This window comes from Siphateles boraxobius, unplaced genomic scaffold (genome assembly GCF_051911475.1).
Source record: "Siphateles boraxobius isolate OS27281-9 unplaced genomic scaffold, OSU_SipBor_1 3, whole genome shotgun sequence".
Taxonomy (NCBI): Eukaryota; Metazoa; Chordata; class Actinopteri; order Cypriniformes; family Leuciscidae; genus Siphateles; species Siphateles boraxobius.
This window is the reverse complement of record NW_027508919.1, coordinates 9,555,395-9,582,610: the sequence shown is the minus strand read 5'-3', so window position 1 is coordinate 9,582,610 and position 27,216 is coordinate 9,555,395. Positions and strand designations below refer to the sequence as shown.

The 27,216-nt window shown below is 38.7% G+C and overlaps 1 protein-coding gene across 4 annotated transcripts in view; it reads left to right on the top strand.

Annotated features, from left to right (window-relative positions):
* The window catches only part of lingo2 (leucine rich repeat and Ig domain containing 2), a 356,001-nt gene that overhangs the window by 117,265 nt on the left and 211,520 nt on the right, over window positions 1-27,216 (top strand). For all 4 annotated transcript variants that reach the window (XM_077247798.1, XM_077247800.1, XM_077247799.1 and 1 more), the window contains exon 3: window positions 7,065-7,167. The gene's annotated coding sequence lies outside the window, so the exon portion shown is untranslated. The remainder of the gene's footprint in view (window positions 1-7,064; window positions 7,168-27,216) is intronic.

Here is a 27,216-nt window from a genome sequence, read left to right as displayed (position 1 = left end):
CGATTCAGGGATCAAAAATCCCTGCAGAGGCTTGTGACATTTGGAATTCTAATGTCTGAGTTTCTAGCAGAATGCTTGTCTGATCCAGCTCTGTCTGACAGCGACAGGACTGGATCTTCTGGGAATGTGTGAACTTTATCATTACCTGAGCTGCCTAATTACTACCAGAGCTTTCTAATATCAGATATTTGATTGATATAGTATTGTAAATGTAACAATTTACAGGGTAATACTTTACAATAAGGTTGTATACAGTAACATTAATTACATTTCTAACATCCAAGTTTACAGCATTTATTAAACATGGTTAATGTTAATTTCTACATTTACATGTAATTCTTTTAGCAGAGGCCTTTATCCAAAACAACTTACAAATAAGGAGAGCAATAGAAGCAATCAAACTAACAATAGGCAACAATATGCAAGTGCTGTGACCCTTCCCAGTTTAGTCTAATGCAGTATACACTTTAAAAAAAATAGATATAGAGTAGAAGAGAAAAGAAAATAATAAATCTACATAAGTATTCATTTCATTTACATTTGTATAAGTTAACAAATTTGATTTTTCTCCCTTTTATTAATTAAAAATAATGTTATATGAACAAACAAAAAAATAACAATTAACAATAGAATATTTATAAATTAAAAGTACCCTAGATTAATAAGTGCTGTAAAAAGTTAGTTTGTGATACCTAACTCATTTACTAATTTTAACAAATATATATAAGAAATATAGAATAAAGGGAATTCAATCTTAAAAATGCAGTGCAAATGGTGAAAAAACAAAACAAACGACCAGATGGGACACAACAGCAGACATCCATCTGTACATTGACAAATGATTGTAAAATAATTTATTTGGACTGGTGGTCAGTGATAGGCTTATGTTAATCAAATGCCAGCCCTAGATTATAGACATATTTGGCAGTTGGATTTAAGGGATCCTGGGGAAAACAACTGTTGAACTGTTGCCAGTAAATGGAGTAATAGCTTGTGTCAACATGTATAACATTCAAACACTGATGGATGCTGAATAATTCAAATAAAATGACTTGGCACAGTGATTATTCTGAGCGTTATAAGCTGTTAAGGCTCAGTCGGCAAGTAGTGAGATATTTCCTCTGTAGATTTTGAAATGCCTTTGCTGCTCATGAAGGCACTGACATTTTCTATGGGACAAATGACTTTTTGAGTTTATTTCTGTGCCTCATTGGTAAATAGTAGAGCATACAGTCTGCCAGGACACTGTCACATCCTATGACTCACAGTCACAGAGGACATTTTCTAACCATGCAAGCAATGCCATAAAGTTAGTAAGATAGAGTTGAGCTTAATGAAGCCGCCAGCAGCGCATCAGCATGACCCACCAACAACATGCAGATTCATTGGGATCTAAGCCAAGAATGTCCATTTCATTGTTGAGTGTAGTTTGAGAGGACAAAAATGTACAAAAAGGAATGTAAAGCATACAATAAGCTCCAGTGTGAAACAGCAGCAAACTGCAAGCATCAAAATAGGTGTTAAGTCTAACACCACTGAAACAAAGAGCCAGCAAAGCATAAACATTAACCTTTAACATTATAACGCAAATGTATTACTCTACTGTGAACTTCTCACAATTCCCAACACGTGTGTACGCACATGAATGTGTGCTTAACCTCGTTCTAATTTGAATTAATTTGGAGTATTCTTAATGATGACTCATTAAGGTTAGTGATTTACATAAACCTAACCCAAACTATCTCCATATAAGGGCTTTCTGTACAACCTTTCTTTTATGGCCTTTCGTCACTTTCAGCAAACATGGCACTCTCTAAAGATGCACTTGAGTAGTGTTCCATACTCAAAGCCAGTTCAAATAACACCATTCATACAGACCCAGATTGCAGATCTCGCATAAGCCAGCTGTACATACACGTATCTGCGTTTTTATGCAGAGCAACCATCTCAGCTCGGGCTATAACTGAAATATACAGTATATGTATATGTATAATATATATATATCTATAAGGCCACCCAAAATGCGATGCATATGTGTGGTTGTAGTTGCTCCTATATTTTATTTCTTCATAATTTTGAATTAGAATTTTAGTACTACAGTTTTCGATGCATTTTTTGTGAACACATTCTTGCGCAGATGTCACACACAAATGTGTGTGTATGTGTAACCCCCCTTCACCCGGGTCCCACTCGACCCGCTCCGAGCGGGCCTCGAACCCGGGTCTCCGGCATGAGAGTCAGGCGCTCTAACAAGGAGGCTAAAGACTGCAGCCTCTAGCATCTGTCGCCAGAGCGTCTATTGAGATCAGAGGAGTGAGGTTTACTCGCACAGAAACTACTAGCTGGCCTCCGTTACATATGCACAGTTATTTAGATAAACAGTTATTTAGTAAATTAGACCCACTTCTTACATAAATATATTTTTAGATGTTGTCTTAAATATTGTTTCAAAAGATTTTCTACATTTATACACTTTTGGCTATATTTATATATTTTCGTAATATATTTGCATTGTCCAAATATATATATATATATATATATATATATATATATATATATATATATATATATATATATATATATATATATATATATATAAATAATAAATAAATATACAACTTTTGCACTTACCCAAAACTTAATCCATGCAGTTTACACAACATATATTTCACATATATTTAACAAATATAGTTTTGCAATATAGTTTTTTTTTTTTTTTTTTTTTTTTTTTTTTTGTGTATACTGATAGTATCATAAAAATATATTTATATGAAAATACCTCTGTTTCTGTATTTCAAGGGTGGAAGTTCAAGCAGATATTCCTTCATTTTTCAATTAAAACTCACTTGTTTTACTGTCCATAAAGTATGGTCTGCTGGTTTTTGCACGCTCTAATGGACATGGGAAAACGATAATTTTAGCTTATCTCTGTTGTTTACTTATAATATGAACAAAAAACATTTATTTTGGGGAGGGAAAAAACATTATGCAAACTGAGTTAATTAACATTTAATAAAGTATTTACCGCAAGCCTATTATCTCATTCAAAGCTTAACCACCAGGAAATGGGTCATTAGCCTCCTCTTTTCTTTTTCTTTTTGACACACAATCACTTATTTGTGTTTCAGATATGCGTATATATCACTTAAATTACCTCTGCAAGCTTTTCTAACACAAATGCTTAAGTTTTTATTTAGGGACCTTTTACTGATTTTAGTCCAATTAGTTTGTCTGTAAAAGCCATATTTTCAGCAAAACTAAAACAAAATCATTACTATTTACATCAAACAGGGGCTGCTACACTGTAAATAAATGCACAATATGGGTGTAATATTCTGCTTGCTTCAAATAAACGTGTATCTTGCATTGCACTGTAAATGGAGTTAGGCTCTGTTTAAAACCAACCACAGTGTTACTCTCAAGTTACTAATGCAGTTTAAACACAAAAAGGGTTCTGCAGACAATTCCATTAACTCTCATCAAACTCTCTGCTAACTGCAGGTGTAGGCTTTCACCAACACTGTAACAGAACAACATTCAGATATAGTATTAGAAAGCACTGGCAATAATAACTGCTAACAGTGCTTTTTAATGTGAAACTAATCAAACGTAGGAGTGAATCGATTGCAATCATGCCAAAAACCAGACAAAATATGTATAAGCGTTTATTTATTATAGGCAGACGAGTGGGTATTTGCTTACTCATCTATTGCTTGGTAATGGAAACACAAATGTGGCTAAGCTTTGATGGGATAAAGAGCGAGCATTTTATTAGTGTTACGAACAAAAGTATAGCTGCGAGATGGAAAATATGAAAATGACTGAGAAGCTGAGAAAGGAAACAGACCCACAAAACTCACACTCATTCCTAATTCGTGAATGATAGTAAGACAAATATCAAACTACATCTGAAAGCAGTAGTCTAGTCTACAAGAAGAGTCTGACAGAATCTGAGCAAAATACCTTTAGCTAATTTGTTATGTGTTATTCATTCTCTGTTGACTGTGTTAGTCTCCTTTAAATCTGATGCACCTATATGCAGCTATAGAGCGCAAATGAACCCACCCAAACCTCCGAATAGCAAGTTTGTCTTATTTTGTAATTCTTCTTCTTCTTTTTTTTAATTATTTACTTTGTATTTTGGTATTGTTATATGTTTGTGTTTTTTGTTAACATTGATGGGAGCAGCACTTCAAATTTCATTGAAATTTTGAGTAGTATTTTTTCTGAACTAAAGAGGCCCTTTTACTAATTTTCTTTTACTTCTCCCTTTTCCAATTTCTTCCTTTCTTCTCTTCTTTTTGTAAAGTAGCTAAACGCATTTGCTCCTTCGATAATGTCTGCTCCTGTGAGGATTCCTCATTAGGCCTGTGCTCTAATTAATCCTCCTTGATTTCCATGTGACTTGCTCTCTCTTTTGCACTCTCTCTACCAGCCCCGCAAATCCTAACATGGTGGATTAATCTTGCTTGTGGGTGGGAAAAAAAGAAAGGAATGTTCACAAGTCATTTACAAGTATTTCATCTCTAACGCCCACCTCAGGAATTGTAACACAGAAAAGACCTTTTCATTGTCTGCCCATATATATATATATATATATATATATATATATATATATATATATATATATATATATATATATATATATAAGCAAGAAACAACAGCTATGACCTCTGTTACCATCATATGGTTGATCCACAGAAGAAACAAGTATATTTAGGTTGGGTGGTTTTGAGTAAAGGGGGCTGAGTAGGCTATACTCTCCTGAGCATAGAAGGCTTATGGGTCTCTTCTACTGTATGACTTATCCTCTAGTGGTGGGCAGCCTTTTCTGTCCCGAATCAATCTCAGTCATTCCCTGTCTGCCTTCAAAGCCCTCTAAAGGCCTTAAAGCCACTGAGAGCCCTGCACTGATGACCTGCTCATGGCTTCCAGATATGACCATCAGCTCCACAGCTAAAATGAGAGACTCTCTCACACTTCACCCAATCTCTATCTCCTGTGTATCCTGGCATGATTTCATAAGAGTTCATAGGTATTTGTGGTGTTGTGGGTTTGCAATGCACATACATCTTTGTATTTTTACATAGAGGCTGAAACATATTGACAGCATCTAAAACATGATCGTTTTACATATGAACAACTTCAGAGATTTACAAATCATATAGTTGAGAAGCGGTTAGGTTAAGGGTAGGATTGATGTCGGGTGTTTAAATACACATTTTAATTGTAAATTAAACATAATATCAATCTAAAGGTTTTATGAAGCTGTTTACAAAAGTGTGAACACATAAATTCCTTTTCAGATTTTGTCAGAACGTTTCAGCATGTATCCAAACAAAAGGTATACTACAAAAGTATACTACAAAAGGTTTGGGGTCGTGTTTTGTTTTAAATATATATTTATGAAAGAAGTGTCTTATGCTGTAGTTTATTCCTGTGATTATCCGCCATTACTTCGGTCTTCACATGATGCTTCTGAAATCATTCTAATATGCTGATTTGTTACTCAACATAATGTTGAAAACATTCATATTTTTCACAAAATAAAAGTTCAAAAGAACAATATTTATTTGAAATTGAAATATTTTGTAAAATGTGAAATTTCTTTACTGTCACTTTTGATCAATTTTTTGTGTTCTCATTTAAAAACATGAATCATTTCTTTATTTTTATTTTTTTGAAAAGTAGTAGATTACCAAAAAATTCCTAAGAGATCAGGCTGAATGCCTCTCTCCCTCATTAAACAAACCTTCAGACATATCCTCCTCGCATCATCCCAAAGTGCATCCTGATAAGTCGGGTGTATGGAAGTTGAACAGAAACTGACTTTGTGGCTTCATCTCCATCTTACATCTCCAGTCTTATTATAATTCTACTGGTTCCCATTCATTGCAATGGAAGTCGATCACTCTTAACAGTAGAATATGTAAATTTAAGCACTGAAGGAAACCATCAATCCTCCATATTGAGCGAGAATGCTGTCATGCAATTGAATGTCTCTCTCATTGCAATATACTTTAATCTTCATAATCCTGGGGTTTGAAGAATACTCTAATCCATAAGCAAGCGTTGCCTTGCCACATTTATTTATTTCCAGCCCTCTGTTGGAAAATGGCACTCAATTGGAAGTAAGCGGTACGCATGAATATGGTTTTTGATCGATAACCTCCTTATCTAGCCACTGATTGAAATAGATATTTGCCGTGGAGTTGTTTCTCTCCATAATGATCTCATTTCATATTCTTGCCTCAAACAGTTCTTCGCCCCCTGATGCATAACGCAAACTGTGCACATAGCCCACCCAGCATAATCGTGCAAGATTGACGGTAGCAAAGGAAATGCTAGGTAGTTAGCTCTTGACATCGGAGATAACCTCATGGAAAACATTACATCTTATCCGTATTTCTCAGGAGAATTTCTACCTGCTGCCTTTATTTAGCCAATTTGTGGTAAACAGGCATGGTTTTGTGGCTCTACCCGGGGTCCTTCCACATCGATATACTGGAAACAACTATATGACCCACCATAAAGCATGACTGAATATCCAGACAATCTGCTCCATCATCTTTCAGACTTTTAAAACAGCTCATTACAGGCCAATTAAATTAAATTGACCCCAGAGTCAAAATATACTTTTGGGCCAGGTGCCACTCTTTTTTTTTATGTAGACAAGATAATTGCTGAATAAAACTCTCTTTTGTGGTTTAGGATCGCTTAGTAACCCAACCCAGCCTAAGGCCAATGCAGAATCTCTTACAGATGGCATAACAGTATAGTTCAGATGCTGAGCTGGAAGAGCAGCAGTTTAATGAAACAGTAGGAGAAGGCTATAGTTTGTCCAGGAAAAGCATTAGGCAGCATGGTCAGTGTGGGTTTGAGGCGGTACATATGGTCAAATGTCTCATTTCTAGGAGCTTCTCAAGTCACCGACAGCTTAGACCACAATATGTTCTTCCATGTCAGTCTAACCGGGCATCAGATGGGTTTTTTGATGAAGCACATTTATCTGCTTGTTATAACACAATAAGATTAATAGCTTTTGCTGTTTATCTCATTTGCAGAGATACTGCTGTGATTTCTGCTGCTGAAGCGGTTTTCTGCAAGCAAAAAAAGAAAGGAAAGCGTCCCATACATTGTCATCTGTATTCAGAAGGCCTGTGACAGGTAAGATAGATTTTAATTGTACCAAGGTTCTGTCGGTTGGTAAAACACAGGACTCAACAATAAAGATGGGAAGTGGCAACTGGCTGACGTGAGAGCATTTCAGCCCAGTTGACAGAACTCCAACTTGCCCTTTTGGGGCTATTGATCTGATACAATCACTTTTATGACTTACAAAGTTAAAAGTTTTCTTTTGATGTGTTTTTTGCCCATTGATTGTTATTGCACATTCTAATTTCTCACCAAGATAATATCTAGCTGATGTGTACTTACATTATAGCTGAACAATTTCAAGTTTGTATACATGTTTTTGTAAAGGAAAAAATATTTGACAAAAAAAAGTGAAACTTGGATATATTTTAGAATACTCATTGTGCTGCTTGTATAGCAGTATATATCTATTGTCCTCTGAAAATTACTCAACATACAGCCATTATTGTCAAAATAGCTGGCAACAAAAAGGAATGATATTTTTTTTATTAATTTTATTTTATGTATACATACAATAAAATAAAAATCTAATAGTACAAATGTATCATTCCTTTTCTGATGAGGCCTGTAAAATTGATGGCAGGGCAAGTTAAAAGCAGAATTACTTGCCTGACCGGGCTGACAGAAAAAAAATCCTATATTGTTGGGTCCTGAAACTTTAAAAGTAACAGTTTGTGGACAAGTAGATGGCTTATTTTGTGGCACTCGAACGTGACAAGGGAGTTGGCATGAAATGCCTTTGCCTAACCTTCTTTTTCATATGAAGACTTGTTTCTCCTCTGTTCTCCTTCCTCCTGATCCGCTGTGTCAGTATGACATTTTCTCCCCAAAGGGCACATGTGAGATTAAATTACTCGGAGGTGTCAAACACGTCATCTCCACAAGTTTAAATGCCCAGTTTCAAATGCCAGCATCCTCTAGTGGAGCATGGTGCAGCGTTTGTTCTGGCCACTTGCGGTTCCTGTCACGTTTCTGATTTGTGGTTCAGCAAAGGAACATGCAGCAGAAATACTCCTCAAAATGAGTGCGAACATGTAGGTAAAAGACCTTAGTAAATAAGTTGCAAGGGTATTGTTTTCTTGTTTTTTTCCTCTTTTTTTCTTGTTTTTTTGTTTGTTTAAAAAAAATTGATCCATTCCTGAGCCTGTTTGCTCTCATCTGTTCCATCCTTCCATTTTTTTCCTAATGTACAGTAGTAGATGCTGAGCTCTCAAGCTCCTCTATCTTAGGCTTGTCAGAGGAGTGCCGTCAATTTTGCTTCCTAATTCAGCCATGCAACAATTACACACGTCTGAAAGATGAAATGGAGTTAGAGAGACCATGACTGGAAGGAAAGTGTGTGTGTGTGTGTGTGTGTGTGTGTGTGTGTGTGTGTGTGTGTGTGTGTGTGTGTGTGTGTGTGTGTGTGTGTGTGTGTGTGTGTGTGTGTGTGTGTGTGTGTGTGTCTGCGCCTGTGAGTGAGTGATCGAGAGAGAGAGAGAGAGAGAGAGAGAGAGAGAGAGAGAGAGAGAGAGAGAGAGAGAGAGAGAGAGAGAGAGAGAGAGAGAGAGAGAGAGAGAGAGAGAGAGAGAGAGAGAGAGAGAGAGGGGGGGGGGGGGGATTTTTTATGTTAAATGCTCTCTGATTCCAGTGGCCGATTGCATATACTGCTTAGACTAGTCTTACAAGTTAGTCATCTATTTTTTTTTCTTTAAGACTGGTCATATTTTTTTTTAATGCCATTACATAAAAAGTAGAGTGGTATAATCTGAATCTGACTATCTCTTGACTAACTGCAAAAATTATTTTCTTCCTCTGTGTTTTTTGTCTTGTTTTCCAGTACAAATATCTAAACATTCATAAATCAATATACATTTACTTGAGAAACAAAGACTTGACAAAATACTTGTTTTCTGAAAAAAAATGGAATTAAATGAGTTTATGCTTAAAATAAGAAGAGATATCTGCCAGAGGGGTCAGAAAAAGAATCTTGTTTTGCCTTTAAATTAAGTTTATTTTTTTACTGCATTGGCAATTTTGTTTTAAGCATAAAGTCATTTAATTTTAGTCTTTTTTTTTTTCTTCAGAAAAATTGGCTTCTCATGTAAATGCGTCTTCATTTAAGAAGGTTAAGATATCTGTACTGGAAAACAAGACAAAAATATTTAAGAAAATAATTTTCGCAGTGTAGTTGGTAAGATTCATTCTCAAGACAGTCTTAACATAGTGGCTATGTTTATGCAACTGGCCACCAGGATATAATTCAGATAGTCATATGGTAGCATCAGTAATCCTGAGCTCAACTTTAAAAACAGGGTTAAAAACAATCCTGCTCACTTTCACGTTTCATCACCCCTGCCAATTCCGCCTCTCAATTTTTCACTTTTTACACTTTTAACAGATGCTGAGGCCCAAAATAACTGGCCTCATGAATTTACAAGACACATTGTCTGTTTATTTTTTTATATTTTTTCTCACAAATCATATTGCTTTTTCAACCGCATAGCAGTGATTTAGGAATATTTGAGAAATATTACACCCTGTGTGTTTTAATAGATGCAATATAGAGGCATGATTAAGCTATTAAAGACACATCTGCCATCCTAATTTCTTTTTAATTTGAAGAGGACTCGGCTGCATTCTGTGCTAGCTGATCTGATGGTTTAATTAAGTCATGTCCATAAGAGTGATTACAGAATGAGAGTGGAAAAGCCCGACTGCTCCAGAAAATACTGAGTCGCTGTGTGAACTCTTTTCAGAATGACCGCCTCCACCTCCCAATGCACCTGAAAGCTACTTTTACACTCGAGACAGCGTACCACACGCCTGCAACTCCTTTCAACACCGGTCCCTCAATCAGAATGCTTGTGTCGGGATAGCAGAGCACTTTTCGGCCTTGATTATTCACAATGTGTGGCGTGATGGCTCATATTTGTGCTGATTTTTACGCTTCACAAGGTGTAGGATTTTTGAATGGTCTTTAGAAGAAATTGTCTAGGTTCCACATCACAACACCGTAAAGATTATGTTATTAAAGAGCTGATTCACAGGCATTTGTGTGGCTCTGAAAATGGTAAAGTGGAAGATCAGAGATGAGTCTTGCTGAGAGACTCCAGCCTTATAGCTTTATACCTTTGAAATCAAGGCACTGTCTGGTTGGCTGACAGGTAGCCACAGCTTTGTGAAACTAGCAGCTGATGGCTAGATTGAAGAACTTTGTCCTTCAGATCTGAAGAGATGTTCTGTAGGGCAAAATAATGCAAAGAAAGGAAGCTGATATCTCATTCAGTGTCAGGAGCTCTTTGAAAACCATGTCAACTTCACAGCACAATGAAAAAATCTCTGTCACAAAGGACAGATCTGCAGCGCTGCTACGTGTTGCCTCACTATTAACTACCTGATATGAAGGTTATATGAAGGAATGATTAGTGCTGACTGATTGCTGAATAGAAGTGTGACAGTTATCCCACTACTGGTTGTCTTTAAAATTCTTTAAATTAAGGCTACGTTTGCACATAGCTGGGTATTTAGAGAAATGAATATTCCCCCTCCCCCTCAGTTTTCAATAATAACATTGTGCACACCACCCGCATAAATACGCCGCGAGCGCCATCATAACTATGCCAAAACTATGGGCGGCAGTGTAGGGAGAAGGATAAAGCCATGCAAGCCAATCAGAATCCTCAGAATCGACAAGAGAGAACCTAAAACCCCGTTTCTCCCAGTTGACACGGCAACACATAACCGGCGTTTTCAGAAATCTCCACTTTGGCCGGAGTTCTTAGACATAATCGTTTTCAGTGATAAAAATGGGGTTTTCGTGTAAATGAGAGGCCAAACCGCAGGGAAATATCTGTGTTTTCCCTTCGTGTAAACGGGGCCTTATTCTCTGGTTGTGTAGTTTCATGTTGGTTTCATGTTCTACTATGATCTTCTGACATGGTCAAATAGCAGGGGTGGGGATCTTTTGATACCTCATGATTCAATTTAAATTGATTCTTGAGGTCACAATTTGATTAAAAATCGATTCTTATCAAATTCGTAATATTATAAAACAAATGCCTTTAAAGCTGACAGCAATCATTACACACATGACTGGCAGTATTCTGTAAAAATGCAAGGCAGACAATTTTATTTTATTTTTGATATTAAAAATAGGAAACAAAGGAGCAAATTACCAAAAAAAAACACAACAAAAATGTGTATCCGGTACAGTTGCTTAGATTTATTTTATATGTAGTATGAAATACCACAGAATTTAAATAATCAAATGTATAAATAAATAACACTGTATAGTATTCACTGTGTGAATTAAATATAAATTGATTCATATCAAAGATACAAAAGTGATTCAGTCAAAAGCAGTGAGTTATTTTTTTTTTAATTAATATTTAATGAAACAGACTGCAACAGTTTTTGAGGTTGCTTTAGTAGTTATGGCTGAACTATACCTTTAAGAATAAGTGTATGGATCTAATATACTGTTACACATCTTATTTTCTCCTAACTGTTAACGCTCTTGTAGGACGTAACAGACTGTGTTTATGTGTATACTCCACACATTGACAATGTGCATTTTGACATAATTGTGTTTAATTGACCATGCAAGTGCAATAAGCTGTGAAAGAGAACTGAATCCTCACTTTTATATAGAAACATTTTACATTTACATTTTAGGTTAGTCGTCATTTCTCTTTAAACACAAACTTCAGTCATGATTGTAAATAATTAATTCAAGAATTTGCCATATACACTTGTTAATTTAATCAGATTTTTTATTATTTTTACTAAAATAAAAATATCTTCGAGACTGTTAATTACTTGTTACAGGGGGTCTGTAATGCCTTATATGTGATCCCGGATCACAACCCATTATGTCAATGGAATGTCCCCATAAAACATGGAAACTCCACGTGTGTGATTGTCCGTCTGTCTGTGGGGTAACATTAACATAATCAAATGTCGAGGTAAATAAACTAAAACAAAAGAAGCAAATACATTTTTATGAGAGATGTAAATTAAAGCCTTGACAAACACAAGTTGCTATACTGTGCAATGTGGACAGGCATATACATGTATATATGCAAGTATGAACATTTGAAGAATACTTCTAAATCTTAATTATCAGGAAGCAAAGCATTACATGCTAACAATCATAAGATCTACATCTGAAACCTTCTCTTTCTCAGAAAAGAAAGATGTTTTGAGTGGTGCTGGACCTCCACAGTCAGTAAACGGCTAAGTATTTTCAGCTTTCAGCACCATGGACAGCTCCCGTTGTTTGGAGGAGAGGCTCTTAGACTTGTCTGTGCTTTGGTTTGCTGACCCGTATGCACCTTACAGAGGGGGGCATAAAAATAGCCTGACCTCTACACCTAATAAACACTATGAACACTTAACTTGTTTTTTTAGTGCTGCTGGCAGTTGTTATCCAACAAAAATTTGACCTGGTAGCATGGTACCTGCTGCTTTCAACTTAAGTTATATTAAGATTGCGGTTGAAATCTGTCACATTCCCTACATGTGTGACTGCATAGTATTTGAATTAACTAATAACAAATAATATCTCCCTCTTATTTCCTTTAGCTCTCTCACACACTAACATTTAAAAGTTTGGGGTTTGTAAAAAGGTATTATTATATAGAGTTGTTGTGCTCATTTATTTGATAAAAAATACAGTTAAAATATTATTACAAATTAAAATAACTGTTATATATCTACTACATATATTTAAAAAAAAATCTGTCATATATTAATCATAGTGTCAGTTCCAGGTCACGTTAGTCAAGGTCGACTCAGCCTCAGCTGACACTCAGCTGGTCCACGTCTATGGGAATACGACGCATATCACTGTGTACATAAGCGCCTTCAGTATTATCAGCAGCTCTTGCGTTTCTCAGGAACTAATCACCCTCCTCCATCCCCAGCTCCTCCTCTCGTCCTGTCAGTATGGCATTCTGATCCCCCTTGAATCAGAATAAATTCTCGAATTATGTTTTACTATAAAATGCGCAGGCAGTTCTTGCCCAGAACAGAGCCATACCACCAATCCTAACTGTATGCAATTGCCAACCATATTTAACAATAGTGGTCCTGACAGAAAAAAGTCAGACCCTTCTGACCCCCAAATATTTAAACCATAGTGGACCAGGTATGTTGAATGTGTCAATTTAAAGCTGAAGTTAGTAATTTATCCGATATTAAAATACATTCCCAAAGTAATATGCAGAGACAACTATTAGTATGTGTTCAGGAATTGTATTTTATTATATTATTTGTTCAAATAAAGAGGCACTTTTTAATAAAGGAACAGATGTATGCTTTCTGCAGCAGCAGTTATGTAACAGAACTGCTGGATGAATTAATCTAAGGATAAGGATTCTTACTTGTAGTATAAATGCGCCAGCCCACTATGAAACAATCACCCAACAGGGCAATTATTTGGCGACCTAAACTGAGGTTAGGCATTTCCATGGTTGCATGAGTCACTTACTATTTATGATAATGCATTTATTAGAATGGGTCATTTGCAAGGCAGAGACGTTGTGCCCACTGAGCTGGTTAATGTCCACATGACTCCCCACTCAGTACTAGAGACCCCTCATCCTGAGTAAATTACTATTTCACTTTTCATTTATATAGTCTAGCACACTGTGCTACCAAGTGCCCCATTCTGCTGATGAGAACTGCATAATGGCTGCAGCTATGGGAAAAGAAAAAAATAAACAAACAAATAAAAGAAAAACTGACTGGTAGCTGATTGGGTCACAAAAGGGCCCAGGCGGTCAATGATCTCTCAAGGCAGTTCATTTGCTTATGAAGAGATAAGAACATTGCAGTCTGTCATCGAGCGCATGTGTCATAAAACATTGAGTCACCGAGAGCTGAAGTTCATGATGCTGTCAGCCCTGCTGACTGATGGGGTCATGTCACATCGTTTACCAGGGGCTGACTTTACATCTCGACATTAAACCACAATTGGCTCAGTTAAACGGTGACATGCATTTTTAATACTTCCATTTGCTAAAGGGAAATTCTGTTAGCTAATAAAGAGACATAGATAGTCCGACATTACATATTTTTTTTCAATTTTTAGCCCAGTAATTAGGATAAAAAATCCAAGAATAAAATCGATAAGGTTGTTTTGTGTTGCTGGTTGTGACTGAGTGTTTTGAGTTTTTCATTGTTTACATTTGCAGAGTTCATTGGACCTGGTTAGCAAGTAGTAGGTATTTGTAAATGTTATAATTTGATAGATTCACCAGTGGTGCTTTCTTTTCATTTGGTCAATTGCTAAAAGGGTTTATGTTTTTTTTCTGCATTCTGCTTTTAGTTTAGCCCTAAAATAAAACTTTTAGTATTTTTTTTTTTTACAGTTACCACACAGTATAATCTAGCACACTTGTATTAAGCCATGTATTAAGTCATGTTTATTCACAAACATAATATCAAATATGTTGCTAAAACAATATTATTTTAGCTCATTTTTTTTTTCACTGTGGATGCACTCTCCTTTTATATTCCCAGTGGAATTACATTGTCATGCCACCATCCCATTTTTTATTTTTGACAAGTGTGAATTGAACAGGTAATTGTATATTTCTTTTTTTTTTTTTTTTTGCCCTCTGCTTTTAGTGTGTCTCGTTTTTCAGTGCCGCCAAGCTCTCTGTGTTTCCATTAGTAAGAACACAGTGCATTACAGACCCCATTATCACATACTAGGAAAGACTAGGCCCATGACAACACTTCCTTTCTCTCTCTGTCTCATTCTCTCACTCTCTGTCTCACGCATGCACAAAGCCACATATATATATTTAACAGTTAAAAATTAATTGCATTCCATAAAAAAACATTTTGGAGTTATACTTTATTTTAGTGTAATAGTCCACTTTAGAACATCTATAAGTAACTTTGCAACTACATGTCAACTTACTCTTATAAGGGCTGTTTTACACTTGAAATAGTTAACCCTGGGTCATTCTAAACCCAGGGGTAACTGAATCATGGGTTATCTTGCTTTGCATTTCCCACTGAGGAGCAGTTTTCCATAAAAAGCGGTGATAACCCTGCTTCTAAATTACAAGTGTGAAACATTCCTTTACCGGGGTTTAAAGTTGTGTTTAGAACGATGATAACCCAGGGGTAAGTGCAGTGTCAAAAGCCCTATTGTAACACATTTTATTCTTTAGGATAAACCATGTGAAGTGCATCATCTCGTTTTTAAGGGGGTCCTAATACGCAAAAGTTTGATAGCAGCACAACAACAACAATCACATCATTCAAAACAACAAATACACCACTACAAAATACAAACCTAAAAATATAATCTAAAGTAAGTACAGCACGTTTCAAAACAAAGAAACAAACCATTTTTAAACATATAAAACAAAGTCAAAGATTGTACATTTAAAGGTAGATTATTCCAATCTGCAGGAGTCTTATAACTACATGCTTTATTCCCAAATAAAAAAAACTGCTGGCTGGTCCACACAATGTAGGTGAACTCAGGTTTTACTATCCTTGTGGGGACATTTGGACATTTCCCCGCAATGTAATATAAACACAGGCACACACACACACACACACACACACACACACACACACACACACACACACACACACACACACACACACACACACACACACACACACACACACACACACACACACACACAAACACACACACTCCTGGTCAAGAAGATATAGACAGGTAAGATCACAGCAGAGATTGACATTTAAAACCATTTATTTATGTCTGATGATAGAATAAATTACAAAAGTACAGCAATACTGTGAAATTATATTCATATTCATATATTATATTAATTTAAAACAATGGATTGCTATCAATATAGAAACATTTTTTATATGTGTGTGGAAACCATTACAGTTTTTTACAGTCGCTAGGACACATTTCTCAATACTTAGGTCACTTTTTCAAAACTCTTCACACAGTGAGCACAACAGAAGTATATGTGGGCTAAACTGTGGATCATTAATCATTGCTTTGGCACAAAATGCATTCAATGACTACTTCTTTCAAATTACATTAATTGTTTTCTCACTTCGACACAACAACCACCAAAACTCTGTGTACTTACAGGCCAATTTGCACATGCTTACATACTGTTTTCAAAACTGTTAAACTTATGTTCAAAACAATAACATAATAAAAAACTGAATATGACAGCAATTTGCTACATTTCTAGAGTAATATTGTAATGAAATATTTTTCGAATCTAAAAATGAAATGCTATAAAAAATAATTGGACAATTGGACCAACCACAGCTGATTCCTATTGTATCTGTATCGGTGAATGGTGTGTACAAATTCTTGTAATTTGTAATTAGTAATTAAAAAAAAAAGACATAAAATATATTAAAGCATACTGCATCATGTCTGATTCATTCCAGTAAAATATATTGCAGTGAATTCTAAACAGTAGAGAGGTGTGCTTGTTTTACAGAAGAAAACATTGTATAATGCTACCTGTTGTTAGTGTTTTTTAGGTCATAGTTTTGTGGGTGACAAATTGTTTTTGTTGTCTGTCAACCTTTGCTAGTGTGATGGAAGAATATGTTGATTTGAGACATGTATGAAGTGATATGGTAGTTTTAGTGCATTTTGAAAGTGAAATGAACTGCTGTGCCGAACTGAAAGTTGGTTTGGAGAACTGTGTGAAGAGTTTTGAAAAAGTGACCTAAGTATTGAGAAATGTGTCCTAGCGACTGTAAAAAACTGTACACACTTTTTTCCAGATTATTTTGATAAATATAAAGTTTGAAAGCATCATTTATTTGAAATCGAGATATTTTGTAATTATTAATGTCTTAATTGTGACTTTTGTTCAATTTAATGCTTTCACTTTATTTTGATGGTGCCTCAAACACATTCTGTTGACTCTAAATAAGTGTTGGTAGAGTATTAGTAGACTGGTAGGGTTAGGGTTAGAATAAGTTGACATGTATTTGCAATATTACTTCTAGTCAGTATTATGTCTGTTAAAGGACATCTCAATAAAGTGTTAGCAGAGTAGACAGTATACTAATACTCTAATGAGAGTTAGTTGACATGTAGTTGCTACAGAATATTAAAAATTCAACAGAATATTGTCAACAGAATATTCAAAAGGGACCATCAAAATAAAGTGTTACCAAATGTATTTCTTTTAAAATAAATATTTTAAGTCTTGTAAATAAAATGATATAAATCAGCAATATGCATTTGGGGAAAAGCCTCTTGATGCAATGTTATTCAAGAATGTCTTGATTCAAAAGTATCCACCCCATCAATCCAACAGTTTTTAAGAAATATGATTTAGCTGACAGTATTTCCATAGTTTGGCCTTCACCGAACTGAGGAATGAATGTGGAAACATCCATTTAATAGGCATCTCTGCTCTGATAAGAGCACAGGTGCCATAGCTTAGCAAGAGCTACTGTCTGTTAAGTTAGATTGAGGGCAGGTGCTTTGAGCCGAGATTGCTTTCGGGAACAGGGCGTTTTGTCTACTAAACAGCTGTCTGGATTTATTCCTTTCATATTCATGAATTTTTTATTAATGGTTAGCCAGGGAACACTTGGGTACTCCCGTAAAGTATTCTGGCTTGATGAATGCATATATGGATCTGGAAAAAAAAATCAGAGTGATACATCCAAATAAGCCAGCAGAGTTAATGTCAGCTTATATGTCACTGAGCTGCAAAACCTCCTTCGAATTTACTATGGGAAGTAAGGAAGTCTCTTTGCAAAGTATTGGTCCTTTGATTGGTCAAAGGATAGGAAGGAAAGGTCTGGTGTAATATTTTTTGTGGATGAAGGTGATTTATTGAATACCCATGCCAAAACATATTTTTACTTCACTCTCATATTGTAAAATCTGCAGTACCATAACAGACTTTAGTCATTTTTCCACCGTCGGGCAGAATGAGAGCGGTTCTAAGAACGGTAACAAACGTTCTACCAGAACAACTCAGGAGATATAATGATGTAACAAAGCATTCATTTATTGACAGCCCAGCAAGCAATTATTTATAAAGTTCTTTGGCGTAGGCCCCATCCGTAGTTCATAATCCGAGGGTAGCGGATCTGCATCTCCTGCCTGAAGACGAAGGCAGGGGCGCAGCCGACCCCCCTGGGAGGTACTGACAGGACCATCCTGGTGGTGGTGGGGAGGATGGAGGTAGCTGTCGCGTCAGCATCTGCGAACTCAAACGTGTGTAAGTACAAATCTTTTATACAGCGAGTATCAGGACGTGATTGGATAGATGTGAATGTAATAAGTGACTTTGTAATTAAGTCTTCCTGGCAGAACTTTATGCTAAAGCTTTAATTTCCGGTTATATTTTGACTTGAGCTTGGTTCAGCGTGGTACCATAACAAACCATTCTTGGCCCGGAATTCTCAGCACGATTGGCTAACAGTGTTGAACCCTGCTGGTAGAATGCGTCTAGTGACCTCGCCACTCAGGACTGGTCTTTTATCTGTTGTCTGGCTAACAGTTTTTCTTAAGCTGGCCATTTTAAGGGTAGTTAATGCAAGTTAAAAATAAAATTAGAAGAAAAATCTGATCATCCTCCATAATGCAGTTGCTATTTACATCTGTAACCCCTTGCCTTACCAAAGTAATGACTGACACATTTGAATTACATTCCAAAGAGCTTTATTATAAGCCCCGCAGTGAAAAATGAAACCATATCTGTACCAGCTGGGCTGGATCTGCACAGAATGGAATGGTTAAGCAATGAGTACGGATTTGCCCAGTGGTGGAAAGGCAGCTTTTGTTTTACCACAGTATTCGAATGTCATGTATAAGTGACTTGTGGGTCTTACCAAATATACCATGTTTACAGACAGAAAAATCATTGCTCAAAAAGTTGTTAATCTTAGAACTGACCTCTCGCACACTATCAAATAAAAAGAAAAGAGAGATAGTGAAAATGAGAGCAGTAGGGAACGAGAAAAGCCCGGTGAAGTAGTGTCCATTACAGAGAGTGAATGGTGATTCAGTCCCCAGAGGTTGAAGGCTGAACGTCTGAGATTATTCAGAGAGAGGAAAGTGTGTTGTGTTTGAAAGTTAGGTGCTAGGGAACAATAACCTGCTGCTGTAGCAATCTCAACCAAAGTGACAAAAACACCCCAAATAGTGAAGTAATTGGAGACCGTCTATTCATCATGGCAACAAGACATTGAGAGAAAATGCCTGCTGTTAGGAACAACTCTCTGTGTCTGTACTTTGCAAAAGTGTGTCAAAACTAAGCTAGACTAGATCTTTTTACTGCCAATTTTTATTTATTTTTTTGCTCAAAATAACTTTTGGAAAAAATCATAACATAACAATGTTTATCAATGTTAATGAAGGTAAAGTTCACCCAAAAACGTCTCTGGTTACGTATGTAACCTTAGTTCCTTGAAGGGAACGAGACGCTGCGTGAAACGCTGTGGGAACGCCCCTGCGTGAGTGCATCATGAAGCACATATGAAATCAGTCCAATGGCGAGACGGAACGTCATAGGCGGGTGACGTCATCGACCAGGAAACTATATAAGCACCCCCAAAACACAAGCGCATCAGCTTCTGATAAGACGGAAACAAGTGCTCACGGGCATGCTGGGAGTATGGCACAGACACGCAGCATCTCGTTCCCTTCAGGGAACTAAGGGTACATACATAACCAGAGACGTTCCCTTTCAGGGAACTCGAGATGCGTGAAACGCTGTGGGAACGCTAATACCAACGTCGCCATACGAGCAAGTGTCCGTCGTGTGTAGTCAAGGCGCACATTCGGACGAAAGCACCTGCGCCCCTGGAGTGGAGCTGAAGTCAAGATGGTAAAACTTTACGAATGAGTGCGGTGAGGACCAGCCTTCCGCATCGCAAACGTCCTGAATAGATACTCCTGAAAAAATAGCTTTAGAGGCAGCCATACTCCTGGTTGAGTGAGCCCGGACAGCCAAAGGAGAAGGCTGACCGGCAGACTCGTGGGCAAGTGAGATGGCCTCGACCACCCACTTGCTCAACCTCTGCTCAGATGAAGGACAGCCCTTCCTAGGGGGTCCAAAACAAACAAACAATTGTTCACATTTTCTCCACAAGGCAGCTCTGTGGACGTAAGCATCTAGAGCCCTAACTGGGCAGAGCAGATTTAGTTTCTCTTGGTCCACGTCAAAAAGGGAGGAGGACAGAAAGCCTGAATTACAACATTAGTTGGAACCTTGGGAACATACCCCGGTCTAGGGAGGAGGAAACTGAAAGACTGAAACTGAAACTGAAAGTGGAGAAAATGTGAACAATTGTTTGTTTTTATTGACAGTTCTTTTAAACTCGATAAACAAATCAGCTCAGTGGTTAAAAAAAGCTTCTTTCAGCTTAGACTTCTAGGGAAGGTCAAGCCCTATCTTCCCCAAAACCAACTGGAAAAAGTTGTGCATGCCCTGATAACAAATCGCCTGGACTATTGTAACTCATTGTACTATGGCCTTGATCAGTCTTTCAGTTCGCCGATTACAACTAGTTCAAAATGCGGCTGCACGCCTGATGACAGGGATAAGGCGCAGAGACCACATCACCCCGGTACTGTCATCTCTCCACTGGCTGCCTGTCATTTTTAGAATCCATTTTAAGATCTTATTGTTTGTTTTTAAATCTCTAAATGGGTTGGCTCCATCATATTTATCCGACATGTTGAATCTGCACACGCCAGTCAGAGCACTTAGGTCCACTGACCAGCTGCTTTTAAACTGTCCAAGGTCCAGACTGAAAACCAGAGGGGACAGAGCATTTTGTGTTGCAGGTCCTAAGCTCTGGAACGCTCTTCCTTTCAATATTAGAGCAGCTACCTCTATGGAGAGTTTTAAATCACTTTTAAAAACTCATCTTTTTGCACTTGCTTTTTAATACAAGCTGAGTTGTGTAATCTTTTTTTCGTGTCGCTTTTATTATGTTGTATTGTATGGTTATTTTATGTTGTTTCTCTGGATCTGTACAGCACTTTGGGGCAGCAGTGTCTGTTTGTAAACGTGCTATATAAATAAACTTGACCTTGACCTTGACCTTGAAATCCTTAACCATGCCGGGTGAAAATTCCAAGCACGAGGGAGAGACCAATAGAGCTTGAATATCTCCTATTCTCTTTAATGAAGAGATAGCAAGAAGAAAGATAGTTTTTAGAGTAATGAATTTCTCAGAAACGTCTTCAATGGGCTCGAACGGTGCTAGAGAGAGACTTTCTAGAACAACCGCAAGGTCCCAGGTCGGCACCCTCGTGCGAACTGCTGGCCTCAGCCTCAAAGTGCCACGAAGGAAATGAGTTATAAGTGGGTTTCTCCCGAGAGATGCTCCACTTAAAGGGACGTGGTAAGCAGATAAGGCCGCCACATACACCTTCAGTGTGGAGTGGGATAACCCTGTGGAGAAATGCTCCTGAAGGAATTCCAGCACTGCACCCACCGGGCAGTTAACTGGGTCCAACTGGTGTTCCCCACACCAAGAGGAGAACATCTTCCATCTCAAAGTATATAATTTCCTAGTGGCCGGAGCTCTGGAGTGGAGGGTGGTCTCCATGACCTCAGTCGAGAAACCAGATTCTATGAACTGGGCCCCCTCAGAGGCCAAGCCCACAACCTCCATAGTTCTGGGCGGGGGCGAAGAATGAACCCACTAGCCTGAGAGAGAAGGTCCCTCCTGATCGGAATCTCTAGAGGAGAGCCGTCGAGGAGAGAAATTAGGTCTGCAAACCAAACTCGGGGCGGCCAGTACGGGGCTACCAACAGTAGACTGACCCCGTCCCGGCGAACCCTTTCCAGAACTCCTGGGAGCAGAGCAATCAGGGGAAATGCGTACAGGCGTGACCTCGCCTGTACCATCGCCTCCAACCCCAGAGGGGCTGGATGACTTAGGGAAAACCACAGTGGGCAGTGTGATGTTTCCCTGGATGCAAATAGGTTTACCTCTGCATGACCGAAATGTTTCCACAGGAGCTCCACCACCTCGGGATGGAGTCTCCACTCCCCGAGCCTCTGCCTCGACAGGATGTCTGCCCCCTGACTTAAATACCCCGGGATATAAATCACCCTTAATGAAAGAAGCTTCCCCTGGGACCATAGAAGGATCTGGTGAGCCAGCTTGTATAACGGGCTCGAACGCAGATCCCCCAGATGGTTTATGTAAGAGATCACCGATGTGTTGTCTGACCGGACAAGAACATGATGACCTCTGAGGTCTGGGAGGAAGTGTTTCAGAGCCTGAAACACCGCCAACATTTCTAGACAATTTATATGCAATTGAAGATGATGGTCCTGCCACAGACCCTGAGCTGGGCGACCACTTATGATCGCCCCCCAGCCTGTGAGAGAGGCATCCGTCGTTAGTGTTACACGACGACACGGAGCCCCCAGCACAGGCCCTTGGGACAGGAACCAAGGTTCTTTCCACATAGCCTGGGCGCGAAGACACCGTCGCTTGACCCTGATCATGCGGAACGGGTTTCCCCTCGGGGAGAACCCCTTGGCCCTGAGCCACCACTGCAGCAGTCTCATTTACAGCAGGCCGCAAGGTATAACGTTGGACACTGCTGCCATAACACCCTGAATTCTTTGATATTCTTTTACAGTAAGTGACTGGCCTAGCTTTGCCTGTTTGACGGCTAAGAGAATCGAAGCTATACGAGCAGGAGACAGACGTGCCTGCATCGTCGTCGAATCCCAAACCACACCCAGAAAAGTGGTCCTCTGTAATGGAGAAAGCACACTATTCTTGGCGTTGAGCCTCAACACCAACTTTTTGATATGGGCGAGCACGACATCTCGATGCCGAATCGCCTGATGCTCCGATTGAGCTAGAATCAACCAATCGTCGATATAATTTAAAATGCGGAATCCCTGGAGTCGCAGCGGAGCCAGAGCTGCATCCATGCATTTCGTGAAAGTTCGGGGAGACAGTGCTAGGCCGAACGGAAGAACCAGATATTGGTACGCTTTGCCCCCGAAAGCGAACCTCAGGAACTTCCTGTGTTGTGGAAGAATGGAAATATGGAAGTATGCTTCCTTTAGATCTATCGTGACAAACCAGTCCTCGGATCTGATCTGTGACACGATCTGCTTGAGAGTCAGCATCTTGAAGTTGAGCTTCCCTACTGAGCGATTTAATAGGCGCAGATCTAAAATTGGACGTAACCCCCCATCCTTCTTCGGAACGATGAAATATCGGCTGTAATAACCCAACTCGCTGCTGGGAGGAAGAACTTGTTCTATAGCCCCCTTCAGCAGAAGAGTTTTCACCTCTTGTTCCATAACCAGAGCCTGCTCTTTTTCTCTTCCTGAAACCTCTCGATGACCGAATTTACTGAGTCAACGAAGAGGCCAGCAGTTGAAAGCGGGGTGTCCAGGAGAAAAGATTTTTCCTTTTCTTTCATGTTGGATAAATTCAGCCATAAGTGTCTCTCCGTTGCCACCATGGCTGCCATAGAACGGCCCACTCATTTGGCCGTCTCCTTGGTGGCACAGAGAGATAGATCTGCTGCTTGACGTAATTCTCGAATTACGTCTGCACAAATTTCATCCCCCTCACTCATATCTTTTAATAGGTCTGCTTGATAGGCTTGTAATACCGTAATGCCGTAACTGGAGATAGATGACTCGCTAACGTCTCTTCAGCCTTAGGCATCGCCCCATAACCATAATTCTTAGCCCCAGAAATATTTGAATAAACAGATGTTTGCTGGCTAAATATTCTGGATGACACTGGTCTTTTCCATGACCTCGACACCTCGTTGTGGAGGTCAGGAAAGAAAGGAAGACACCGGCGTGGAGGTGCAGCACGAGAGGGCAGAAATCTTTCATCTAGTTTACTCTTTGAACGAGATTCCTGTCTATCAGCTGGCCACTCGATGCTTAATTTTTCTACAGCACGAGTGAGTACCTCCATAAGCTCCTCACTAGCAGGAGACTGAAGTGACGAGCCCCAGTCTCTGCTGTATCAATACTTTCAACATCCAGATCCTCAGAATTGGATAATTGAAGTGATGTTGCCTCAGCCCGGGCGGAAGAAACCGCAGCGTGTGCTTCCGAACCCGGATCTGAGGCACTGGATCTACCAGATAAGGCAGAGCCCGTCTCAATCCCCGCTGATAGATCCATTTGCGATCCCCACGATTGAAGCCTTTGCTGTGCCTCGGCAGCAGCGGGACCCGAACCGCGGGGAGCGCGCACTGAACCACTCTCCTCGAAGAAGGCTCGGCAGGAGCGGACAGACGCTCGCAATGCTCACAATCAGCTCCCTCGAGAGCTGACTGGGCATGCAGCACTCCCAAACAAACAACACACAGATTGTGTGTGTCCCCACCCGTAATATAACGTGGGCAGGGATGAACACACTTTCTGAACTGCTGTTCGCTCGCCATGATATATATATATAGTCCCTTTTAATAGTTTATATATATATATATATATATATATATATATATATATATATATATATATATATATATATATATATATATAATTGTGAAAAAGTCCTGCCTAGCAATTTCTAAGGACAGACAAAAACACTTGAGACACAGACTTTTTCATACACAGAGCGCTTGCTGAAGACTCAGAAGCTGATGCGCTTGTGTTTTGGGGGTGCTTATATAGTTTCCTGGTCGATGACGTCACCCGCCTATGACGTTCCGTCTCGCCATTGGACTGATTTCATACGTGCTTCATGACGCACTCACGCAGGGGCGTTCCCACAGTGTTTCACGTAGCTCGAGTTCCCTGAAAGGGAACTTGAATTGTCATATTTTACTTACCGCCATCAGTACCAAACATTGATGACTGTCTGTCTTCTGTAGAAAAATAAAAGATGATATTTTAAGAAATTTCTCAGTGCGTTATTTGTCCATACAATGTGGGTCATTAGGCATTTTCGGACAGGGATGTTGTTTCAGGATCAACAACATATGTTGGTTTCTTTCTTTAGAGTTTTGATATATATTTTCTTCATATGTATATGGCTCAGTGTGTAGCACTGTCGCCTCATAGCAAGAAGGTTGCCGGCCAGTCTTTCTATGCAGTAGAAAGAAAAAATCCTTGACAGCCCAATTAAATAATATTCAAAAGTTCCTTTCTACAGCTTGTTTGTGTTTGAAGTCCGTTGCTCTTTTTTTTTTTTGTTGAACCACCAGACTTTTCCGTGCAGATTTGTCTATTTATTTGTTGTCATACACAATTTACAACCGGCCCGCTTTTGTTTATATGCCTGTTAGTCCACGGGCTTGCTTGGATGGCGTGTATGTGCTCGGCTGCCTGTATTAATTTTTGGCTGGATTAGTTGGCTATTTCCTGCTTGCAGTGGAATACTGAGTGGAGCGTCTCAAGACCAGTGGCACACTCGGAGACGTGGCTGTTAAATGACATCTGTTATGATTTTTTTTTCTTCTTCTTCTTCTTCCTGCTGTACAGACCCCCCATTCGATCTCTGATATTTGCCTCTTTGTGGTCCGTTAGACTTCTCACTGTGCCATATTGTGGATAGATAGCCTATGTTGTGCTGAAAAAAATATTTTTTCTCTCTCTCGCTCTCTTTATCAATCCCTCCACCGCCTTTTTAGCACCCCACTGGTTTGTGAAAGGTCACCTTTCTACCGCTTGAAAAATCTGGATCTCAATGAAAACAACCCACAATAAAACATGGTATTAAACAGATAATGTAATTTATTTTAAAATGTTAAATACTTTCTGAATTAAGGGAGCTAAACCAACTGTCTCACTGTAAGCTAAAATAAAGAAACAGAGAGAGACTTCATCATGGACTTCATCGTCTATTTTACATTGGTTTTCGGGCAGCTCCAGCTAGATGCACAGAGGTATAAATGTCTCATAAATTGTTTGTGCAGAAACTGTATATTCAAAGCGCAGTCTTAGTTAATTACAGATCTTTTAATCCAGTGCTCCGTTCTGCCCTGTTGAGGGGTGATGCTAAGTGATGTTCATCCATCACATTGAGAAACGGTAGAGGTCACAGAAAGCCGTTCACCATTTCTCATATTTTACTGCTGCCACAGCTTGCACTTTTGCAAGAACATTTTTATCTATAAAATGCCAATCAAATGGATGTATGTATTTGCTGTTTGACAGCTTGTTATCAGGGTGGCTCTGACAGGGACAGCAAAGAAAGGAGGATACATATTTCCTTTTATTTTATTAATTTTTTTGTCTGATGCACCTAGCCATGTATAAAATCTATCACCTAGCCAAGCAGTCGGCATTTACAAAACATTTGTGTAAAAAGGGTTATTCTGAAGAGCTCAGTGAATTAAAGCATGGTAATGTAATTGTATGCCACCTTTTCAAATAAGTTAGTTCGTCAAATTTCATCTCTGCATGATATTCCGTGGTCAACTTTAAGTGGTATTATTGGAAAGAGGAAGTGTTTAGGGACAGCAGCAACTCAGCCACAAAGCGGTCAGAAGACCACGTAAAATCACAGAGTGGGCTCACCGAGTGCTGAAGTCACATGGTTTATAAAAGTGTCTTTTCTGTTTGGCAGTCTGATGGGCTAGTCTGGGTTTGGCAGATCGCAGGAAAACATTACCTGCCTTACTGCTTTGTGTCCAACTGTAAAGTTTGGTGGAAGAGGGTAATGGGATGGGACTGTTTTTCAGGGGTTGGGCAAGGCCCCTTAATTCCAGTGAAGGGGAATCTTAATCTTTCAGTACACCAAGACATTTTGGACAATGCTATGCTTCCAACTTTGTGGAAACAGTTTGGGGATTTTTTTAATTTTTAAAATATTTTTTCTGTTGCTTTGTTGATTGACATGTTGAACACAGCTGTTAGAATACCCTTTTTATTTATCACAGATACTCACCTCTTCCATCAACAACAGCAGATGGTGCGACAGGCGTCTGTGTATGTTTACATTAAGATTAAGAACTGAGCCTTCTGTGAATACCTTAAGATTACTTTGTATTATTACAGTTAAATGCCTTGATGACACATATTTCAATGAAAATGTCAGACTTTGATGTCAGAGTAATGCGTCAGGTGCTTGTAAACAGAAATGTGATATAAACACCAGGGTAGGGCACCTACCTTGGGGTCT